Source organism: Arachis duranensis, chromosome 7, assembly GCF_000817695.3.
Source record: "Arachis duranensis cultivar V14167 chromosome 7, aradu.V14167.gnm2.J7QH, whole genome shotgun sequence".
Classification (NCBI taxonomy): domain Eukaryota; kingdom Viridiplantae; phylum Streptophyta; class Magnoliopsida; order Fabales; family Fabaceae; genus Arachis; species Arachis duranensis.
The window spans coordinates 35,988,709-36,001,019 of record NC_029778.3 but is presented as its reverse complement, the minus strand read 5'-3'; the positions used below and the strand labels follow the sequence as shown (position 1 = coordinate 36,001,019).

Here is a 12,311-nt window from a genome sequence, read left to right as displayed (position 1 = left end):
ATTGATATTAAAGAAGCGCTTATTGGGAGGCAACCCAATTTTTATTCATCTATATTTCTATTGTTCTTTTATCTTTTATTAGGTTTATGATCATGTAGAGTCACAAAACAATTGCAAAAATTAAAAATAGAATCAAAAATAGCAGAAGAGAAAGCACACCTGGAGGAAGAGCTATCTGGCGTTTAAACGCCAGAAACAAGCATCTGTCTGGCGTTTAACGCTAGAAACAAGCACCAAGCTGGCGTTTAATGCCAGAAACAAGCATCTGTCTGGCGTTTAACGCTAGAAACAAGCACCAAGCTGGTGTTTAACGCCAGAAACAAGCATCAGGCTGGCATTAAATGCCAGAAACAGGCTACATTTGGGTGTTTAACGCCAGAAATAAGCTGCATTCTGGCGTTAAATGCCAAGATTGCATACAGAGGGCGTTTTACACGCCTAAAAGATGCAGGGATGAGAAATCCTTGACACCTCATGATCTGTGGACCCCACAGGATCACCTCATGATCTGTGGACCCCACAGGATCCCCACCTACCCCACTTCTCTCTTCTTCACAAAATCCAATAACACTATATCCTTCACCAATCACATACATCCACTCTTTCCCATAAACCCCACCTACCTTCAAATTTAAAATCTCTTTTCCACCCAAACCCACCCTAAATGACCGAACCCAAACCCCTCTCCCTCCACTATATAAACCCCTCCATCCTTCTTTATTTTCACACAACACTACCCTCTCTTCTTCCCCTTGGTCGAAACCCACACCTCTCTCCCTCTCCACCATATCTTCTTCTTCTTCTATTCTTTCTTCTTTTGCTCGAGGGCGAGCAACATTCTAAGTTAGGTATGGTAAAAGCATAGCATTTTTGTTTTTCCATAACCATTGATGGCACCTAAGGCCAGAGAAACCTCAAGAAAGAGGAAAGGGAAAGAAATTGCTTCCACCTCTAAGTGATGGGAGATGGAGAGATTCAACTCAAAAGCCTATCAAGACCACTTCTATGAAGTTGTGGCCAAGAAAAAGGTGATCCCTGAGGTCCCTTTTAAGCTCAAAAAGGGCGAATATCCGGAGATCCGACAAGAGATTAGAAGAAGAGGATGGGAAGTTCTCTCCAATTCCATTCAACAAGGCGGAATCTTAACGGTTCAAGAGTTCTATGCAAACGCATGGATCACTAGGAACCATGATTAAAGCATGAACCCAAACCCAAAGAATTGGCTTACAATGGTTCAAGAGAAATGCTTAGATTTCAGTCCAGAGAATGTAAGGTTGGCGTTCAACTTGCCTATGATGCAAAAAGACGCACGCCCCTACACTAGAAGGGTCAACTTTGATCAAAGGTTGGACCAAGTTCTCATGGACATATGTGTGGAAGGATCTCAATGGAAAAGAGTCTCAAAAGGCAAGCCGATTCAATTGAGAAGACTGGACCTGTGGCTAGAGGATGGTTGGAGTTCATCCAACGCTCCATCATCCCCACTAGCAACCGATCCTAAGAAACTGTGGATCGGGCCATCATGATCCATAGCATCATAATTAGAGAGGAAGTAGAAGTTCATGAAGTCATCTCTCTAGAACCCTACAAAGTAGCCGAAAAGCCCTCCACCTTGGTAAGGCTAGCTTTTCCTCATCTCATTTTCCATTTATGCAACTTCGCTGGAGTTGTCATAGAAGGAGACATCCTCATTGAAGAGGACAAGCCCATCACTAAGAAGAGGATGGAGCAAATAAGAGAGCCCATTCATGGATCTCAAGAGACGAATGAGGAAGCTCATCATCAAGAAATCCCTGAGATGTCTCAAGGGATGTATTTTCTACAAAGACAACTATTGGGAATAACTCAACACTTCTCTAGAAGGATTGAGTCATAACATGAACCAATTAAGGGTGGAACACCAAGAACACTCCATCATTCTCAATGAGATTATAGAAGATCAAAGAGCTATGAGGGAGGAGCAACAAAGGCAAGGAAGAGACATAGAGGAGCTCAAGAACACCATTGGTCCTTCAAGAAGAAGGCGTCACCCTCACTAAGGTGGACTCATTCCTTAACTTCCTTGTTCTTATCTCTCTGTTTTTCAGTTTTATGCTATATGTTTGTCTATGCTTTTAGTCTTTACTACATGATCATTAGTATTTAGTAACTATGTCTTAAGGCTATGAATAATTCCATGAATCCTTCACACTTCTTAAATGAAAAATGTTTTTAATACAAAATAACAAGAAGTACATGAGTTTTGAATTTATCCTTTGAATTGGTTTAATTATATTGATGTGGTGACAATACTTTTTGTTTTCTGAATGAATGCTTAAATAGTGCGTATTTTTTATCTTGTTGTTTATGAATGTTAAAATTATTGGCTCTTGAAAGAATGATGAAAAACAGAAATGTTATTGATGATATGAAAAATCATAAAATTGATTCTTGAAGCAAGAAAAAGCAGTGAAGAACAAAGCTTGCGAAAAAAAAAGAAGTGGAGAAAAAAATTAAAGAAAGAAAAAGAAAAAGCAAGCAGAAAAAGCCAATAGCCCTTAAAACCAAAAGGCAAGGGTAAAAAGGATCCAAGGCTTTGAGCATCAATGGATAGGAGGGCCCAAGGAAATAAAATCCAGGCCTAGGCGGCTAAACCAAGCTATCCCTAACCATATGCTTGTGTCATGAAGGTCCAAGTGAAAAGCTTGAGACTGAGTGGTTAAAGTCATGATCCAAAGCAAAAAGAGTGTGCTTAAAAGCTCTGGACACCTCTAACTGGGGACTTTAGCAAAGATGAGTCACAATCTGAAAAGGTTCACCCAGTCATGTGTTTGTGGCATTTATGTATCCAGTGGTAATACTGGAAAACAAAGTGCTTAGGGCCACGGCCAAGACTCATAAAAGTAGCTGTGTTCAAGAATCAACATACTTAACTAGGAGAATCAATAACACTATCTGAACTCTGAGTTCCTATGGATGCCAATCATTCTAAACTTCTAAGGATAAAGTGAGATGCCAAAACTGTTCAGAAGCAAAAAGTTACAAGTCCCACTCATCTAATTAGAACAAATATTCATTGGTATTTTGGGATTTATAGTATATTCACTTCTTTTTATCCTATTTGATTTTCATTTGCTTGGGGATAAGCAACAAGTTAAGTTTGGTGTTGTGATGAGCGGATAATTTATACGCTTTTTGGCATTATTTTTAGGTAGTTTTTAGTAGGATCTAGCTACTTTTAGGGATGTTTTCATTAGTTTTTATGCAAAATTCACATTTCTGGACTTTACTATAAGTTTGTGTGTTTTTCTGTCATTTCAGGTATTTTCTGGCTGAAATTGAGGGACCTGAGCAAAAATCTGATAGGAGGCTGAAAAAGGACTACAGATGTTGTTGGATTCTGACCTCCCTTCACTCGAAATAGATTTTCTGGAGCTACAGAACTTCAAATGGCGCGCTCTCAATTGCGTTGGAAAGTAGACATCCAGGGCTTTCCAACAATATATAATAATTCATACTTTATTTGAGCTTAGATGATGAACGCCAGTTCCATGCTGCATTCTTGAGTAAAACGCCAAAAACACGTCACAAACCAGAGTTAAACGCCAAAAACACGTTACAACTTGGCGTTTAACTCCAAGAAAAGCCTCTGCACGTGTAAAGCTCAAGCTCAGCCCAAGCACACACCAAGTGGGCCCCGAAAGTGGATTTCTACATTAATTACTTATCTCTGTAACCCTAGTAGCTAGTTTAGTATAAATAGAACTTTTTACTATTGTATAGGGGGTCTCTCTTAGACCATTTGGTCTTTTTGAACCATTAAGTCTTGGTTATCCTGGTTCCCTCTCTAGGGCTGGAACCAATGAACACCTTTATCACTTATGTATTTTCAGCGGTGGAGTTTCTACACACCATAGATTAAAGGTGTGGAGCTCTGCTGTTCCTCGAGTATTAATGCAAATTACTACTGTTTTCTATTCAATTCACGTTTATTCTTATTCTAAGATATCTATTCGCACCCAAGAAACTGATGAATGTGATGATTATGTGACGCTCATCACCATTCTCACTTATGAACGTGTGCCTGACAACCACTTTTGTTCTACATGCAAATAAGCTTGAATGAATATCTCTTGGATTCCTTAATCAGAATCTTCGTGGTATAAGCTAGAATCCATTGGCAGCATTCTTGAGAATCCAGAAAGTCTAAACCTTGTCTGTGGTATTCCGAGTAGGATTCAGGGATTGAATGACTGTGACGAGCTTCAAACTCACGACTGTAAGGCATGGTGACAACGCAAAAGGATAGTAAATCTTATTCTTATATGATCAAGAACCGACAGATGATTAGCCGTGCGGTGACAGCGCACCTAGACCATTTTCACTGAGAGAACGGACGATAGCCATTGACAACGGTGATCCCCCAACATATAGCTTGCCATGGAAAGGAGTAAGAATGATTAGATGAAAGTAGTAGGAAAGCAGATATTCAGAAGGAACACAGTATCTTCATGCACTTATCTGAAATTTCCACCAATGAATTACATAAGTATCTCTATCTTTATTTTATGCTTTATTTATCTTTATATTCAAAAACAATTATAACCATTAGAATCTGCCTGACTGAGATTTAAAAGATGACCATAGCTTGCTTCATACCAACAATCTCCGTGGGATCGACCCTTACTCATGTAAGGTTTATTACTTGGACGACCCAATGCACTTGCTGGTTAGTTGTGCAAAGTTGTGAAGAATGTGTGTGAACCATAGTATTGTGCACCAAGTTTTTGGAGCCATTGCTAGGAATTGTTTGAGTTGTGAAAAGTATGAGTCACAATTTTGCCTATTACTCACAACTCCGCGTAGCTGACCAGCAAGTGCACTGGGTCGTCCAAGTAATACCTTACGTGAGTAAGGGTCGATCCCACGGAGATTGTTGGCTTGAAGCAAGCTATGGTCAACTTGTAAATCTCAGTCAGGCAGATTCAAATGGTTATGAGATTTTGATAATTAAAAGATAATTAAAACATAAAATAGGATAGAGATACTTATGCAATTCATTGGTGGGAATATCAGATAAGCGTATGGAGATGCATTGTTCCCTCTGAGCCTCTGCTTTCCTATTGTCCTCATCCAATCATGCGTACTCCCTTCCATGGCAAGCTGTATGTTGGTTGATCACCGTTGTCAATAGCTACCATCCGTCGTCTCAGTGAAAACATGTCCGCTACGGTTTCCCGCATGGCTAATCAGCTGTCGATTCTCGATCGTGTCGGAATAAGCTCCATTGATCCTTTGGAACACTGTCACTGCGCCCAACAGTCATGAGTTTGAAGCTCGTCACAGTCATCCTATCCCAGATCCTACTCGAAATACCACAGACAAGGTTTAGACTTTCCAGATGTCAACAATGCTGTCAAATGATTTTAGCTTATACCACGAAGGTTCTAACGTCACGGATTCGAATGCTATGTTGTCAGGAGAGGTGATTTAGATCCGTGGATCAGAGACCAAAGAGAGTATACTCCACCTGTCGTCCAATGACTACGTTGAACATCATGTAGACCGCTTTGTGGTTGTCAGGCACGCGAATCTTGGCTAAGCGAGTAACGAAGATTGGGTGATTGTCACGGGTCACCCCTTCATTCTGACTTAATTAAATTGAGTACGACAGTATATCTTGGAGGAGAAGTAGGCGTGATATGAATAGAAAGACAATAATATTTGCATTAATTCATGAGGAACAGCAGAGCTCCACACCATAATCTATGAGGTGTAGAAACTCCACCGTTGAAAATACATAAGTGATGAAGGTCCAGGCATGGCCGAATGGCCAGCCCCCAAAACGTGATGAAGAGATCAAAAGTGATCCAAAGATAGTCTCAAAAATGATCTAAAGATGTAAATACAATAGTAAAAAGTCATATTTATACTAAACTAGTTACTAGGGTTTACAGAAATAAGTAGATAATGCAGAAATCCACTTCTGGGGCCCACTTGGTGTGTGTTTGGGCTGAGCATTAAATCTTTCACGTACATAGGCTCTTCTTGGAGTTTAAACGCCAGTTTTGGTGCCAGTTTGGGCGTTTAACTCCAGCTTTGGTGCCAGTTCTGGCGTTTTTACGCCAGAAAAGGGTCTCTCGTAGGTGTTTGGACGCCAGTTTGGGCCATCAAATCTCGAGCAAAGTATGGACTATTATACATTGCTAGAAAGCCCAAGATGTCTACTTTCCAAAGCAATTGAGAGCGTACCAATTGGACGTCTGTAGCTCGAGAAAATTCACTTCGAGTTCAGGGAGGTCAGAATCCAACAGCATCTTCAGTCCTTTCTCAGCCTCTGAATCATATTTTTGCTCAGGTCCCTCAATTTCAACCAGAAAAAACCTGAAATCACAGAAAGACACACAAACTCATAGTAAAGTCTAGAAATATAAATTTTGCATAAAAACTAATAAAAATATACTAAAAAGTAACTAAAACATACTAAAAACTATGTAAAAACAATGCCAAAAAGCGTATAGATTATCCGCTCATCACAACACCAAACTTAAATTGTTGCTTGTCCCCAAGCAACTGAAAACAAAATAGGATAAAAAGTAGAGAATATACAATAAATCTCAAAATATCAATGAAACTTAGTCCCAACTAGATGAGTGGGGCTAGTAGCTTTTTGCCTCTGAACAGTTTTGGCATCTCACTTTATCCTTTGAAGTTCAGAATGATTGGCATCCTTTAGGAACTCAAAATTTAGATAGTGTTATTGATTCTCCTAGTTCAGTGTGTTGATTCTTGAACACAGCTACTTTATGAGTCTTGGCTGTGACCCTAAGCACTTTGTTTCCCAGTATTACCACCGGATACATAAATGCCACAGACACATAACTGGGTGAACCTTTTCAGATTGTGACTCAACTTTGTTAAAGTCCCTAGTTAGAGGTGTCCAAAGTTCTTGAGCACACTCTTTTTGCTTTGGATCACGACTTTAACCACTCAGTCTCAAGCTTTTCACTTGGACCTTCATGCCACAAGCACATGGTTAGGGACAGCTTGATTTAGCCGCTTAGGCCAGGATTTTATTCCTTTGGGCCCTCCTATCCACTAATGCTCAAAGCCTTGGATCCTCTTTACCCTTTCCTTTTGGTTTTAAGGGCTATTGGCTTTTTCTGCTTGCTTTTTCTTTTTCTTTTTTCTTTTTTTCGCCACTTTTTTTCGCAGGCTTTGTTATTCACTGCTTTTTCTTGCTTCAAGAATCAATTTTATAATTTTTCAGATCATAAATAACATTTCTCTTTTTTTCATCATTCTTTCAAGAGCCAACAAATTTAACATTCATAAACCTCACTATCAAAAATATGCACTGTTCAAGCATTCCTTCAGAAAACAAAAAGTATTGCCACCACATCAAAATAATTAAACTAATTTCAAGAAAAAATTTAAAATTCATGTACTTCTTGTTCTTTTGTAATTAGGAACATTTTTCATTTAAGAAAGGTGAAGGATTCATGGAATTATTCATAGCTTTAAGACATAGACACTAGACACTAATGATCATGTAATAAAGACACAAACATAGACAAACATAAAGCATAAAAATAGAAAAACAGAAAAATAAGTACAAGGAGATTAAAGAATGGGTCCACCTTAGTGATCACGGCTAGTTCTTGCTCTTGAAAATCTTATGGAGTGCTTGAGCTCCTCAATGTCTCTTCCTTGCCTTTGTTTCTCTTCCCTCATGGCTCTTTGGTCTTCTCTAATCTCATGGAGGATGATGGAATGCTCTTGGTGCTCCATCCTTAGTTGCTCCATATTGGAACTCAAATCTCCTAGAGAAGTGTTGAGTTGCTCCCAATAGTTGTGTAGAGGAAAATGCATCCCTTGGGATATCTCAGGGATTTTTTGATGAAGAACTTCCTCGTGCGTTTGTTGAGGTCCATGAGTGGGCTCTCTTGTTTGCTCCATCCTCTTTTTAGTGATGGGCTTGTCCTCTTTAGTGAGGGTGTCTTCCTCTATGACAATTCCAGCTAAATTGCATAGGTGACAGATGAGATGAGGGAAGGCTAACCTTGCCAAAGTGGAGGGCTTGTCAGCCACTTTGTACAGTTCTAGAGGTATGATCTCATGAACTTCCACTTCCTCTCCAATCATGATGCTATGGATTATGATAGCCCGGTCTACAGTTACTTCGGATCGGTTGCTAGTAGGAATGATAGAGCGTTGGATGAACTCCAACCATCCTCTAGCTACAGGTTTGAAGTCAAGCCTTCTAAGTTGAGCTGGCTTGCCTTTGGAGTCTCTCTTCCATTGAGCTCTTTCTACACATATGTCCATGAGGACTTGGTCCAACCTTTGATCAAAGTTGACCCTTTTAGTGTAGGGACGTGCATCTCCTTGCATCATTGGCAAGTTGAATGCGAGCCTTACATTTTCTGGGCTGAAATCTAAGTATTTGATCCAATTCTTTGGGTTCGGGTTCAAACATTGATCGTGTTTTCTAGTGATCCATGCATTAGTATAGAACTCTTGAACCATTAAGATTCTGACTTGTTGAATGGGATTGGTGAGAGCTTCCCATCCTCTTCTCCTAATCTCATGTCAGATCTCCGGATATTCACTCCTTTTGAGCATGAAGGGGACCTCGGGGATCACCTTCTTCTTGGCCACAACTTCATAGAAGTGGTCTTGATGGACCTTTTAGATAAACCTCTCCATCTCCCATGACTCGGAGGTGGAAGTAATTGCCTTCCCTATCCTCTTTCTTGAGGTTTCTCCGGCCTTAGGTGCCATTAATGGTTATGAAAAATTAAAAAGCAAGGCTTTTTCCACACCAAACTTAAGAGGTTTGCTCATTCTCAAGCAAAAGAAGAAAGAAGAGAGTAGAATAAGAAGAAAAGTGGGAGATGGAGGCTTGAGAAGGTTCGGCCAAGGGGGGTTTTGAGTGTAGGTGAGGTGTGAAAATAAAGGAGTAAGGAGGGGTATTTATAGGGTAAGAGAGGGAGTTGGTTCGTGTGAGAATGGGTGGGTTTGGGAGTGAAATGGTTTGAATTTGAGTGGGTGGAGGTAGGTGGGTTGTATGATGGGTTTATGGGAATTAGGAAATGGATGTGAGTGGTGAAGAGAATATAGGGAAGATGGTAAGATTTGATAGGTGAGTGGTATTTTGGGTAGAGTGTTATGGAGAAGTGTGAAGAAGAGAAAGAGTGAGGTGGGGTAGGTGGGGATCCTGTGGGGTCCATAGATCTTGAGGTGTCAAGAATTTTGCATCCCTGCACCTTACTGGCATTAAACGCCCTCTATGTGCCTTTCTGGTGTTTAAACGCCGGGCTGATGCCCATTTTAAACGCCAGTCTGCTGCCCTGTTCTGGCGTTTAAACGCCAGTTTTCCTGCCGTTCTGGCGTTTAAACGCCAACCTGCTGCCCATTTCTGGCATTTAAACGCCCAGAAAGGTGCCAGGCTGGGCGTTAAATGCCCATTTTGGTATCCTTACTGGCGTTTAAACGCCAGTAAGCTCGTCCTCCAGGGTGTGCCATTTTTTTATGTTGTTTTTTATTTTTCTTTAATTTTTGCAATTGTTTTTGTGACTCCACATGATCATCATCCTAAAGAAAACATAAAATAACAATGGAAAACAAAATAAAAGAGTAATTAATATAGATAAATAAAATTGGGTTGCCTCCCAATAAGCACTTCTTTAATGTCAATAGCTTGACAGGAAGCTTTTAAAGAGCTTCACAGGTGCTCAGAGCATGATTGTGGCCTCCCAACACCAAACTTAGAGTTTGAGTGTGGGGGCTCTGTTTGACTCTGCATGGAGAAAATTGGATGAAGCTTTTCATGCTTCTTCTCCATGTTTACAGAGGAAAATCCTTGAGCCTTAAACACAAGGTAGTCCTCATTCATTTGAAGGACTAACTCTCCTCTGTCCACATCAATCACAGCTTTTGCTGTGGCTAGGAAGGGTCTTTCAAGGATGATGGATTCATCTTCATCCTTCCCAGTGTCTAGGATTATGAAGTCAGCAGGGATATAAAGGCCTTTGACCTTTACTAGCACGTCCTCTACCTGTCCATAAGCCTTTTTCATGGATTTATCTGTCATCTCTAATGAGAATTTGGCATCTAGTGAGATTCTTGCAGCTTGTACCTCAAATATCCCTAGTTTTTCCATTACAGAAAGTGGCATGAGGTTTACACTTGACCCCAGGTCACACAGAGCCTTCTCAAAGGTCATGGTGCCAATGGTGCAAGGTATTAAGAACCTTCCAGGATCCGATTTCTTTTGAGGTATCTTCAGTTGAACCAAGGGGTTTAGTTCATTAATGAGCAATGGAGGTTCATCCTCCCAAGTCTCATTACCAAATAACTTGGCATTCAGCTTCATGATTGCTCCTAAATACTGAGCAACTTGCTTTTTAGTAGTAACTTCATCTTCTTTAGAGGAAGAATACTCATCAGAGCTCATGAATGGTAATAAGAAGTTCAGTGGAATCTCTATGGTCTCTAGATGAGCCTCAGATTCCTTTGGTTCCTCATGAGGGAATTCCCTAGTGGTCAGTGGACATCCCATGAGGTCTTCCCTCCTCTACAGGTTTGGCCATGTTGGACGTGTAGATGGCCTTGCACTCTCTTTTTGGATTCTCTTCTGTATTGCTTGGGAGAGTGCTAGGAGGAGTTTTAGTAACTCTTTTACTCAGCTAACCCACTTGTGCCTCCAAATTTTTTATGGAGGACCGTACCTCAGTCATAAAACTGAGAGTGGCCTTGGATATATCAAAGACTATGTTTGCTAAGCCAGAGAGGCTCTGCTCATAATTCTCTGTCTGTTGCTGAGAAGATGATGGAAAAGGTTTGCTATTGCCAAACCTATTTCTCCCACCATTATTGTTATTGAAGCCTTTTTGAGGCTTCTGTTGATCCTTCCATGAGAAATTTGGGTGATTCCTCCATGAAAGATTATAGGTGTTTTCATAGGATTCTCCCATGTAATTCACATCTTCCATTGCAGGATTCTCAAGGCCATAAGCTTCTCCTTCAAAAGAGGCATCTTTAGCTTACAATTCAGTCAGACTATGAGAAATCATATTGACTTGCTGAGTCAATATTTTATTCTGAGCCAATATGGCATTCAGAGTATCAATCTCAAGAACTCCTTTCTTCTGAGTCACCCCATTATTCACAGGATTTCTTTTAAAAGTGTACATCAACTAGTTATTTGCAACCATCTCAATGAGTTCCTGGGCTTCTATAGGCATTTTTAGATGAAGAGATCTACCAGCAGAATGGTCCAATGACATCATGGATAACTCAGACAGACCATCATAGAATATACATATGATGCTCCATTCTAAAAACATGTCAGAAGGACATTTTTTGGTTAATTGCTTGTATCTTTCCCAAGCTTCATAGAGGGATTCACCTTTCTTCTGTCTGAAAGTTTGGACGTCCACTTTGAGCTTACTCATCTTTTGAGGTGGAAAGAATTTGGTCAAGAAAGCATTGACCAGCTTGTCCCAAGAGTTCAGGCTTTCTCTAGGTTGTGAGTCCAACCATGTCCTAGCTCTGTCTCTTACAGCAAAGGGGAAAAACATAAGTTTGTAGACCTCGGGATCAACCCCATTGGTCTTAACAGTATCACAGATCTGCAAGAATTCAGATAAGAACTGATGAGTATCTTCTGATGGAAGTCCATGAAACTTGCAGTTCTACTGCATTAGAGAAACTAATTGAGGCTTAAGCTCAAAGTTGTTTGCTCCAATGGCAGGAATTGAGATACTTCTTCCATAGAAGTTGAAGTTGGTGCAGCATAGTCACCAAGCATCTTCCTTGCATTGTTGGCATTGTTGTCATTTTCGGCTCACATGTCTTCTTCTTTTTCGAAAATTTCTGTCAGGTCCTCTCTAGAGAGTTGTGCTTTAGCTTTTCTTAGCTTCCTCTTAAGAGTCCTTTCAGGTTCAGGATCGGCTTCAACAAGAATATCTTTATCCTTGTTCCTGCTCATGTGAAAAAGAAGATAACAGAAAAGAAGAGAATCCTCTATGTCACAGTATAGAGATTCCTTTGTGTGAGTAGAAGAAGAGAAGAAGAGAAGAATAAGGTAGAGAGAAAATAAAGAGAAGTCAAACACAGAGAGGGAGAGATGGTTCAAATTTTGAGAAGGAGAGAAGTGTTAGTAAATAAATAATTAAATAGAAAGAGAAGAGAGAGAAGAGAAATTCGAAAATATTAGAAGAAATAAAATTAGAGTTTAAAACAATTAGTTAATTAAAAAGATTTTTGAAAAGGTTGTTAGTGGTTTTCGAAAATTGGAGAGAGAGAAAAGTAGTTAGGTAGTTTTG

The 12,311-nt window shown here is 40.0% G+C and overlaps 1 non-coding gene across 1 annotated transcript; it reads left to right on the top strand.

The window, feature by feature from the left end:
- The first annotated feature begins 11,328 nt into the window (after positions 1–11,328).
- On the top strand, positions 11,329–11,432 carry LOC127740985 (small nucleolar RNA R71). The gene has a single exon (XR_008001840.1). It is a non-coding gene; the product is annotated as a small nucleolar RNA R71 (small nucleolar RNA).
- The last annotated feature ends 879 nt before the right edge of the window (positions 11,433–12,311 follow it).